Below are 12,140 nucleotides of genomic sequence, written 5' to 3'. Positions count from 1 at the left end.
TGTTTTACAAAGGAAGGTAGCTGTTAAAACTGAAAATTCACCTGAGTTATCAAATTGCTAATTGAGGAATCATCTAACAAAAGAGGAAGCACTGTTTCTCTTTCTGAGTAATTATCTGACTTTTTAACACATTTGGAAGGTGGAACAACATCAAATTTAAAATACTGTGTGCATTAGAAGCTGCAGAGTAGGAATCTTTATGCCTCTCAAAGGTAGTGAGTGTAGCATAGCAATGATTTACTCAAACCAATAAGAGAATGGAGAAATACGTTATCTTAAGTTTTAGCTCTTTTTAAAAGAAACTTGCAAATAAAAAATTACCTTTGCTTCAGGAAAGCCCATTGTCTTTTCTAATTTATTACAAATATGTTACGAAATTCAAAGAAACTCTTAAATGGTCTGTAAGCCACATGGAATTTGGAAGAGCTTTATAAAATGTTAAGACATATGCAGCAGATAAATGTCTCTCTCTGTTTCAGTGGGTTCGTGTGAGAGTCCATGGGTATTCCGAGAGGAGAATTCAGCCCCAAATCTGATTTTAGATCTATGGAGAAATATCTGAAATAAAATTATCTTAAAACTAACTTATGTACCGAAAGATTTAATGAGGTGTGTATGAGATATCTTGTTTCTGGAAGACAGTATGTGCTTGGGCTATGAAAAAATTCATTCCAGATCTCAGAAACAAAAGGAACTGTGCCATCTCTAGCTTTTATTTACAGTATTTGAGAATTTGAAAATGTTATCCTTTCTTCTTCAAACATTTTATTGAATGAATGAAGTTAATAGTGATGAGATTCGTAAAGTATTTTGAGTAAGCAACTATCAACCTCCTCAGAACACTACCTTTGCTGTTGGCTGTGTGAAAAGCTGACATTTCTGTTTTGGTTATACTTGTGTTACATGTTGAAGACTCTCCATTCACAGTGGCTAGAGTCCCCTTTGTTTTTCATCTGGATTCTGAAGTACAATTAGGAGAACTGTCTTTAATTCTTAGTTCAGAAACACCACTGATTGTTATATCAAATTCACAGTTTCTGTGCGCTTTTACACAGACACGGTAGTTTTTAAAAATACCAGACCAGATACATGGAGATTGGTGTTTTCTCTGCTTTTTGATTTGCAGTGGAAAACCTTGAAGTCTTGGGGATGTAGGGATTGCCCTTCTCCTTAATCATAGTCTCAATAAATACATGTACATAGCTAGCAGGAAAATATGCAATTGTTAAAGGAAACAAAGGACATGTGTTGAAATCTCTCTACTTCCAGGGAAGTTTCAACATTCTGGTTTCTTTATTTTCCAAAATACTCTCTTAAGCTCTTTTCAGAGCCAGCTGACTGAATGCATGTATTGCGTAAGTAGTAAGTTAGAAAGACATGTTGTGGAGGTGCTTCAAAGAATTTACAAAGGAAGGATATGCAAGTGGGTATGATATTTTTTTCCTGTCCCTTGTAGGTATGCCAGATGGGTTTGCACAGAGATTAAATTTTCTTCAGTAATTACAGCAATTTAATTGAATTTGTACATACATGCAAAATTGTTCTTCTGCCGTGCTGAAATTTGAAAATATTTTATAGAGGCAGAAATTTACTAAAAGCTATTAAGCCAACATAAAATATTTTGTAATAAATGTGACAAAATGTTCCGTTGTCTCTTTGTTTAGGTCAGGCTTCAGCTTAAATTGTCTATGGGGAAATAACCATAAAAAAGTAAATGCCAGAAGCTCTCTTTCTGCAAAGTACTGGGTGATATTCTACAATAAAAACATTTGTTGAAGTAGATTACTTTTCCTCACATAAGTGGGAAAGGGTCATAAGCACAAAGCTCTTGGATAGACAAAGCAGCATTTATCTGCTGACTCATCTAAAATGGAAGGTGCTAATACACAGTTTGTATCCTGGCAGGTGAGAGCAATTACCCCTAATTGGGATATAAACAATGTACGAGTATTTCTGGGAGCCTGAGGGAACTGAAAGAGTGAGCAATTTATGTGGTTGCTTATGTGATCCCCCCCCCCCCCCCCTGAATATTGGTGTTGGTGCTCAACTTTAGAATGGAACCTGTGATGATGAAGACAGTCTTACTGCTGTGAGTACTGATTTCTATTTAGTAGATCTACATAATAGATGTTCATTTTGCTGTACAGGACAATAATTCACTGAAGCTATTAAATTAGACTAATGATATTTTAAAATACTTGGGAAGAGTTTGTTGTCCTTTTTAAAACTTACACTGGGTCTTATCCATCTAAAAGAATGTAGAGTTTTTGGATATTGTTTTGTTGATTACTGAGAGAAAGCCTTTGGCTTTAAATTAGAGTTGATTACTGATTGATTCTTACTAAAATTCACATTTTCTTTATTATATCTAAGAAATCATATTGCCGGTTCTAAGTGCTGTTCTATAGTGTTGTTTGTCTTGTCACTACTGGGCTGATGGGCACCTGAGAACCAAGCATACTCGTGTGTGCTAAATTGATGCTGGACTTCTAAGAGTTCCTTTAAAAGTGCATTTGAGTTTTCTGTCTATCTCCTTGCCATATATTGATTTTATGCTAATATCTAATTAGAGGCTTTGAGTTCTCCTATAGCTTGTGTTTCCCATGCCCTTATCCTAGGAAAAAAAACAAACAAAACCTGCTTGCAACTGATAGCTTATGTTTTCTTTCTAACTTTATATGAATATACAAAAAAGCTGTATCAGAGCTCAGGCCAGCACTTTCTATTATTCTATTTCTAGTTCACGATTGTCTCTACACTGAGACAATGCTGGGGGTGGTGAGGTGGAATCTAAATGTATTTTTCTAAAATTATCTGTCTTACAGGACACATGTGGATCATTCACTTCATCTAAAGGCCATGCACTGATGATGTTCCTACTAGCTAACAAGAAGTCTGTAAGACTTCCGGAATGAACGCCAGCTAGCTGGATAATGGTGATGTTGAGGTGGGTAATCCCAGCTCCAGGATTCTCCTTGAATAATGTGAGGTCAATGCATGCTTCCTGTACTCTGCCCTACGTTAGCTTTTTCAAAGCTAATGAAAGAGATAAAGAAAGACATGTAGGATTGTGTTGCCAAAGAGTTAGTATAATCCATAAGTTTATGTGGCTAAAAATTTGGGAAGGACCTTCCCTAAACATAGGTGATGAGAAACAATTCCTGAATTCAAAGGATGCAGGAATTTCTTTTATAGAGGAGTTAAACCTTAGATGTGTTTATGTATTACACAGATAAACAGTGGTGGTGAAACATTCAATACAGAAACTTCCCATTTCCTTCCTCTTCAAGAGGATGTTTATTACCATTTAAATATTAAGACATGTCTTCTTATATTTTAAAAAAGCAAACAACCGGGTTAGTAAAAATGGAAATTGTTTTGTAGGTATGGAAAGCCATTAAACTTGAATCTTACAGTATGAATGACTTGCCTAGACAAAAATGATACCACTACTTCAAGTACAGTATCAAAAAATGATGTGCTTAAATATGAATTTATTTCCAGCTGCATCCTAGTCTGCTTTGGGGATGAAGTAGTAGTTGAATAAACAGTTACTGGTGTTTTAAAAAATAAAACCACACACACACACAAAACCCCTATGATTGTCTTAGAGTATTTTATACATTATCTAAATTTGTCTGAAATGTTACTTAAACTTTGAAAGTATTGTTTTACATCTATATGACTTTTTTTTGGGGGGGGGGTGGCAGAGAGGAGAAGGGAGGAAATATCCTATCATCAAGATATATAAAACAATTATTTTTACTAAGCAAAATTTGTTGCATTTCTAAAACAGTAGCACAGTAGCACTAACATCTTCTCCTTGGAAGCTTCACATTTCTGCATAAAATTACTATTTGCATAAATAACCATACTGGAACCATGTCAGTTTTTATCATTATCTTGTTGGAAAGAGACGCTTTTGTTCATCTAGTGAACAGAAGGTTTTTAATGTAATGCATGTAACTTCATTATGGTAGGGGGGCGAGGCGGGGATACTGACAGTATAATTGTCCCAGTAAATGGTAAGTTGTTCACTCAGACTTCCACATAAATATCTTTCTAGAGACTGAAATCTTTTCATGACCAGAAAAGATGACAACAAACAAACAAGTATACATGCTCTTAAAGTTAAAATGAATTAAATGTATTCAAATCTAAAATTACAAGTATAATACTACATATAAAATGTGATGTTTAAAAATGCTTTTTGCAACTGTACATTAAAAGTAGTTTGACAATTAGCTAAGATAGTCCATAATTTTGTCTATATTTTTCCTCCTTAAGGTACTACACTAATCTTGTCTATAGAAGATGCAAAATGAGTTGCTTGACAATCTTATTCATCATGCATTTAATTTTTTTTTTAATTTAATGTATGATTTAAAAGATGGACAAAATAGAGATCTATTACTTAGTGCAAAAGGAAACTTTCTGTGATGTCCTGGGAGAGAATTTAGCATCCCATCAATGTTTTGTTTTGTTTTTTTTCTTTTTTTTTTTTCTGTCATTCTCATTGCTATTTGTCTAAGGTAGTTTCTGAAGATCTTTAAATGATCTTTCCATTGAGGTTGAGCAGCTTGTGAATTTGGCTTGTGAAAGAATTCGGAATCCATTTCCTTTGTATTTACTTGATTTCAAATTTTAGGTAGAAAGACAGTTCTTAGAATCATTTATAAGGAGAGCATGAAATGGTTCTATAGGGGATGTGTATGTGTGTACTTCCTTTATGGAGTTATCTGGATCACTTTTTCATTTCCTGTATTTCCAAAAAAATTCACTTCTGGGGTCTGTCCTATCAGCCTTTTGTACCATCTTATATATATATATATATATATTTTTTTTTCCCTATAGGAAACAATAATGAAATACTAATGCTAGAACAGAATTGGCTTCATAATCTGTTCAGCCTTTTTCTTCACTGTTGGAAATTTACCTATCCACAACATCCACTTACCCTTGTCATATGCCATATGATTTGTAAGGGTGCTTCTGGGACTTGCTTTCAGTGATCAAAAACTGCATTGTTCCTGAAGATCTGAGAAATTCTCAGTTACAAAACTTCTTGGCTTTCAATTTCCTAAAGTACCCCTTAAGAATTAGTTTCTGCCTTAAAGTATTAAAGCTAATTTGTATATAAAACAAACAAACAAAAAACCCAAACCAACCAACCAACCAAAAAAAACTATGTAGCTCCTGATTGAGAAGAAAGAAAAGAGAGAATGGATAAAGTTTAAAAAAAAACAAACGTTTTTGTTGTTGTTGTTGTGGTTGTTTTGTTTAACTGCTGCCTATTTTATGGCACTATTCTTTCTGTGGAAGAGCTGTAAACTTATAGTAATCTGAATTGTACAGAAAGAATAAATTGTTTAACTTCGTTAAATTACATAAACTGAGAGCAAGCCTATCATCTGCTAGCTGATTCAATTAGATAGAGTGACTGTCATCTAGAGCTTTCCTCTTTGTCTTGGAAAGGCCTTCCATATTTAGAATATCTCTCAAGCTGACTGGAATACCCACTTTCAGTGACACCGAGTAATAATGATAAGCCTTTATGTATATATACATATACAAAGCAGTCAATGTTTATATTTATCTCATGTAAACATCATGAGATGTTTACAAGAAAAAGTAAGCATATTGCTTAATATTTTGAAAAAAAAAAAAACACAAAAAAAACAAAGGAATTAAATTCCAGGAGATAGTTCATATGGTGGCTTTCAGAGTTAAAGATACCTCTTTAAAGCCTTAACATCTTCAAAGAGAGACAAAATAAGTTCATGAAGCCTACTGAAAACACAGAAAGCTGCAGATGACCCAGGAGCTCTGAGCTGATGACAATTGGTGACTGAAGTTATCGCTTACCCATTCCCTGTGCTGATACATAGACATCTCTTCTGTCCATAGCTGGAGACAAAATACTCTGGCTAGCAGTATGGTTGGTTTGTCTCACTGTGGCTTTCCTATACATTATGGGCTCGAATAGTCCTTTGTGTTCAGCATTTCTCTTTAACTATCCCTAGAAACTCTGTTCAAAATTTCAGGCCTTATTCTATATAGTAAGCCCAGGCACTAAAGACACTTTCATTCTGGGGGCTAGGTAACAATGTTTTCTTGCTCATTGTAATTAAATGATAGTTGAATATATCTGATGTATAACTGAATAGTTTGAATATACTTTCCATAAAGCTATAAGAACAAAACTGGAGAAGGTTATCATCAATAAAATCATAAAAGAAATTTTCACTAATACTCTGGCTGTATCTTTAAAACTCTATTGTTCTAGTTCTGGAAGAAGTAAAGTAAAAGTAAGCTTTTTTTTTTTTTCCTCCCCTAGTTAAAATCTAAACATGACAAAACCTTTTTTTTTGGGGGGGGGGGGGGGGGCAGGATATATTATCTTCAGTAACTTTTTTTCTTTTTAAAAAGTGGAGAGCTATTCAGTCTTCTTGTTGGATTTCCTATTCTTTCAGGTTTAATTGCCTTTACCTAATGTATGACAAGATGCATAGCAGAACAAATGTGAGTTGCAATTAGGAGTATTCATAAAGCTGTTATTTGCAGTTATCTATAATGTAGAGATATTGTCATTTGATAGTTCAAAGATAGGGGCTCTGTTGCTGTGTCATGTGTCACTGTTTACAGCCCGCATTTACATATGTAACTAGCTTGCTATAGAAATCAGAACAAAAAATATATATATATTATTATTATTTTAGTTTGGTGGTGGTAGTGGTCTGTACCTATGATATACTTGGCTATTTACTCTAAGTGTGTTATGTATTTGCTACTACCCTTCTGATTCTGTACATTCTTAAAATCATTCAGATAATATTTTATTTCTATGCTAAGAATATATGGGAACTATAACATTCTTCTTAATCTCTTCTACTAGACTGAAGATTCACTTCAGAATTACAACACTTCTCAGAAAAGCCAAACTGTCAGACTTCTACTGTAGTTTAGAGTGAGTCATAAGTACTGTGTGATGTAAGCCCAAGCTTCTCACAGTCACTGTCATTAAAAGAGACTTCAGAATTAGTGAATGTGAAGTGTAAAGACACTTGAGTGCAGTACACAGGTTGTTAGTCATTTTAATAAACAAAAAGAATGAGAACAATCACAACAAAAATGATCAACTTGTTTAATTTGGTAAATTAACTAGTGATGCTGACTAGCACAATATTCTCCCACCTCTGTTACAGAGACACAGAAACCCAACACAGAAAGTATTCTTTCCCTGGTGTCTTCCTGGTCAGTTTCTGCTAGTCTGTTCAAGCATCTGTTTTATCATTCAGATAGTGAATTATCCTCGGTTGTAGATTTGTTATCATTCAGTAATGAAGAATCTTTTGGCACAAGCAGTAAGAGAAGTGTCTGTGGGCAATTCATAGAATTATATTTGCTGTGATGTCATCTTGATTTTATATTGCAGGCCTTCTTGACCTTCACTAGGTGCTTGTTTCTAATCAAAGTGATCAGTGCGTCCATTTTTTTTCCACTGAGTCACTTCCCACCCTTGCACCTTTAAAATCTAATCAATTTTAGCTTTGTATACACACACAGAGTGTTTAACAGGCTCATACTTGTTTTCACTTTGAGTGCGCTTATTTTTGAACACCTTGTTTGTTATAATCCTTGTAAGTGCTTGGGAGATCTTGCTCAGAAGGAAAATCTGAGTGACCAAAGGCGCTGTCTCTTCCTAGTTCATTTAATGGGACATAGAAAGAAAAAAAATAATGTGTATAAAAGCGGAGGAGGTAGGTCCCTGTAGATAACATGGAGGGAGCAGGCCTTAAAAAAAAATACTGTGAGCATTACAAAATCCTGTAGAGTCATCTGTTGAAACGAGTCCAGAGGAGGGCCACAGAGATGATCAGAGAGCTATAATACCTGTCCAGTGAAGACAGGTGAGCCTAGAAAAGAGAGGTCTCTGGGGAGATTTTGCAGTGCCCTTCTTGTACCTAAAGGTGGCCTACAAGAAAGCTGGAGAGGAACTTTTTTATCAGGGGATGTAGTGATATGATATGACAAGGGCTTTAAACTAAAAGAGGACAGATTTAGAATAGATATTAGGAAGAAATTCTTCACTCAGAGGGTGGTGAGGCACTGGAACAGGTTGCCCAGAGAAGCTGTGGACGCCCAGTCCCTGGAAGTGTTCAACACCAGGCTGGACGGGGCTTTGAGCAACCTGGTCTAGTGGAAGGTGTCCATGGCAGGGGGATTCGAATTAGATGACCTTTAAAGTCCCTTCCAAGGCAAACCATTCTATGATTCTGTAAGTTCACTCTGGAGAATTGTGAAAAGAAATGAGTGGGAAGAAAGACATGATCTCCCATTGCTCAGACATAACAGTTATTATTTATTTATTTAAATAAATAAAAATAAATTTAAATAGATATCTTACAGCACAGCAAGCCCCATTTCCACTGACTTCTGCTCTGTACCATTTATATCTGTGGAGGGCTATATGAATGCCCTGAGTAAATAGCATTGTTCTGTGTTTGACTAAACAGGGCAGAGGAGGCTGTTTTCCCTGGCTCTTTGCAGATAGTGATCATTATAGTCCTATGCAGCATGTGGAATCTGGCAAGGTCGTACTACCTGAGGTGTCTCTTGGTCTTTATTATGACATGCAAAACTATTTGCATTGGTCATGCTGGCACTGAAGATGAACTTATGAAAGAGGCCTAGGGGAATTCAGTGACCAACTCCCCAAGTGAAGAGAACAAATAAACAGAATAGCTTCTGCTGCTTTAAAGTAGTGATAACTTGGAGGAGAGAGAACTTTAATCCTGAGCATAAGAAAATAGAAGCTCACTAATGTTACGTTCCTCTACACCCACCCACTCCTCCCCCTCCAATCTATTTGAAAAGACTTGCCCTTGTCTGGAACAAAGTTGTTACCATTCCTGAATACTGGGAAGCAACACAATTAGAACCACAAATCTGACATAATTCCATTCCTCGACTTTTATCAGGAAAGCAATCATGCCCTCCTTAAATAACTTGTGCAAGTCTGAGCTCTTGCAAGACAAGTAATCATTTGCATACTTATTAATTCTGACATTTTTTCTAATTTTTTTCCAACCTTCTCTTGGTTAGCTCTAATAGTGTTAGTAAAATATGTAACTACTACACAAATATCTGAAAAAAAGACCACTCTTGAAAAGCTAAAATAATATTTTTATATTAAAATTCATAAATCCTACTCTGTTTCTACCTTCTCTAGAAACTGAACAGGAAGTTTCAAAAAGGAAATAAATGGACGTCATGGCAGTATCATAATGGAAATTTCACTGAAGTAAACCTAAGTATGGGTGAAGCGTACAAGTTAACATTTATTATCCAGGCACTTGAGACTTGTAACATGCCTTATGAGAAGAACAGCAGAACTAAGGTTTAGATGCTGATTCCTTCCTCAGGAGCTGCCTCATTATCTGTTGTATGTTTGTCACTAATCAGGTCTCTGGATGCAATTGAAATGTAAAGAGGAAAAGACATAAGTATGTCTGTCAGGCATCAGACCTTGAACACCAAGCAATACTTGGCCCATACGCATAGGATGTTAACTGCAGCTATACAGCAGTCAAAGCTCATTGGAGATGATAGGTAAATATTGAGACTTTTTTGTTAGTTTTAAGAATTTTTATGGAGGAAAAGAGTGTTTTAAACCTTGATATACGTTGACTAGGGAAAAAAAAATCAACAACAAAACACAAAACCAACCAATCAACAACAAAACAAAATAAAACCCCAGAAATGTAATATTTAGGAGTCATTCTGTGGTTGTGAAGTCCAATATGGACTTATTGACACTGATTTTATTACTTTATGACTTTGTCCTGTTTTTTTCCTCAGCAGCTTGTTTCAGACTTTTTTTTTTTCTCTTTTAATTTGAGGCCTCATGACTATACATTTGTTTAACCTTATTGTCTCCATGCTGGCAATGGGAGTGAGAAAGATACTGCATGTTATGGAAAACAAGCACTTTAATGTAAGAGGAAGAACTGAAATTACTGTTGAACAAGAGAACCTACAAAGGAACAGAAAGAGAAGAGTGAGCAAACGCCTCACCAAAGTACTTGTACTGACAGTTCATATGAGCTCACAATACCCAAAAAGTAGACAATGCTATATAACACTGAAGGCAGTAAAAGCAGAAGGATAATCTCCAAACTGCACAGGCAAAGAGACTCTGCTATTCTAATACGGAGAAAACATCGATTCCTAACTCAAAATTTAGTGACCAAAGGAATCAAAGTGTATGAGGAAGACAAACCAGCCAGGCAGCTGTGAGGTTTCTCAATGTTACCGAAAGCAACAGCTTACCTTATCCAATATTTCTTCTCCAGCTAGTCTCAAGTGCCTTAGAGGAAAGTGAGAAAGGGAGCAACCAGGAGGCCCTGATACATGGAATTAATTACCAACAGATTAACAAATCAAATTAAACAGTGAATAAGGTTCCTTCTCAACCATCTGCTGCTTTCATTCTTAAATAGCAAATGAATTCAAGAATTAAATACTTACAAAAAACAGCCTGGAGAAATAACAGTGAATATTGGTGGTACACTCATGTAATTGCTGCAGGACAGGATGTGCCACATTGTTTTATATCTTGTTTTGTTTACAACTTTAACTTAAAAAGAAGTAAAGAAGAAAGGGTGACAACTAATTTATTTTTTATTTTTATTTTTTTTATTTACAGAGACCAGGATTACAACTGCTTTCCTTTTTTCTTTTTTTCTTTTTTTCTTTTTTTTTTTTCTTTAAAAGACACAGTATATTCCAACTGTATCTCATATCCTGAGATTAGGAACACACATGATCAGAACTGGTGTTTAAAATTGGAGGCCTCTAGATATCAGGGCAATGAAAATCTGTATGCCAACCACTGCATCCTGTTTCATAGTAATCATAGACAACATTTTATTTCAGTGATTTTTTTTCTACAGTTTTTGCCCCATTGTAAATGATGACTTTAAGACAGTGAAGCTAGAATCAATGTGGATTCAAAAACTAAAAACATGGATCAGTCTTCAACAGGTATTTATTGTTATTACTTGGTAACTAAAGAACTTTCCTGCTGGTACAGTTCTTATCTTTTGGTTTAAAAAGAGATACAGTTTCACCTGGCAGTCAGGAGAGGTCCCTGGTGACTGGAAAAAGGGAAACGTCACTCCCCTTTTAAAAAAGGGTAGAAAGGAGGACCCAAGGAATTACGACCGGTGAGCCTCACATCTGTGCCTGTCAAAATGATGGAAAAGATCCTCCTGGAATCAATGTCAAGGCACATGCAAGATAAGGAGGTGATCTGAGACAGACAGCATGACTTCACCAAGGGTAAATCGTGCCTGACCAATCTGGTGGCCTTCTACAATGGAGTGACTGCATCAGTTGACAAGGAAAGACCGACCGACGTCATCTCCCTGGACTTCTATGAGGCCTTTGACACATGACATGACATCCATATTGCATCCTGATCTCCAATTTGACAGAAGATTTGAAGGGTGGACTATTAAGTGGATAAGGAATTGACTGGAAGATCGCACCCAGAGAGTGGTAGTCAACAGCTCTATGTCCAGGTAGAGGCCAGTGATGAGTTGTGTCCCTCAGGGGTCTTTCTTGGGACTGGTCCTGTTTAATATCTTTATCAACAACATAGACAATGGGATCAAGTGCACCCTCAGCAAGTTTATAGATGACACTAAGTTGAGTGATGCAGGTGATACAACAGAAGGAATGGATGCCATCCAAAGGGACCTGGACAAGCTTGAGAATTGGGCCCACGTGAACTTAATGAGGTTCAACAAGTCCAAGTGCAAGGTGCTGCACCTTGGCTGGGGAAATCCCAAGCAGGAGTAGACTGGGAGAAGAACTCATTGAGACCAGTCCTGCAGAGAAGGACATTGGGGTTCTGGTGGACAGAAAGCTTGTCATGAGCTGAAAGTGCACGCCTGCAGCCCAGAAGGCCGACTGCATCCTGGGCTGCATCAAGAGAGGAGTGGCCAGCAGGTCAAGGGAGGTGATTTTCCCCCTCTGTTCTTCCCTTGTGAGGCCCCCCACTTGGAGTACTGTGTCCAGGTCTGGAGCCGCCAGCACAAGAAGGATGTGGAGCTGTTAGGGTGGGTCCAGAGGAG

General features: G+C 36.4%; 1 long non-coding RNA gene across 1 annotated transcript; it reads left to right on the top strand.

The window, feature by feature from the left end:
* The first annotated feature begins 1,283 nt into the window (after positions 1-1,283).
* LOC310902280 lies at positions 1,284-10,309 on the top strand. The gene is made up of 4 exons (XR_014586608.1): positions 1,284-2,089; positions 2,826-2,947; positions 9,466-9,612; positions 9,903-10,309. It is a non-coding gene; the product is annotated as an uncharacterized lncRNA (long non-coding RNA).
* The last annotated feature ends 1,831 nt before the right edge of the window (positions 10,310-12,140 follow it).

This window comes from Anser anser (genome assembly GCF_964211835.1).
Source record: "Anser anser genome assembly, chromosome: 1".
Taxonomy (NCBI): Eukaryota; Metazoa; Chordata; class Aves; order Anseriformes; family Anatidae; genus Anser; species Anser anser.
Note: the sequence above shows the minus strand (reverse complement) of the source record. Positions and strands in the feature narration are given on the sequence as shown.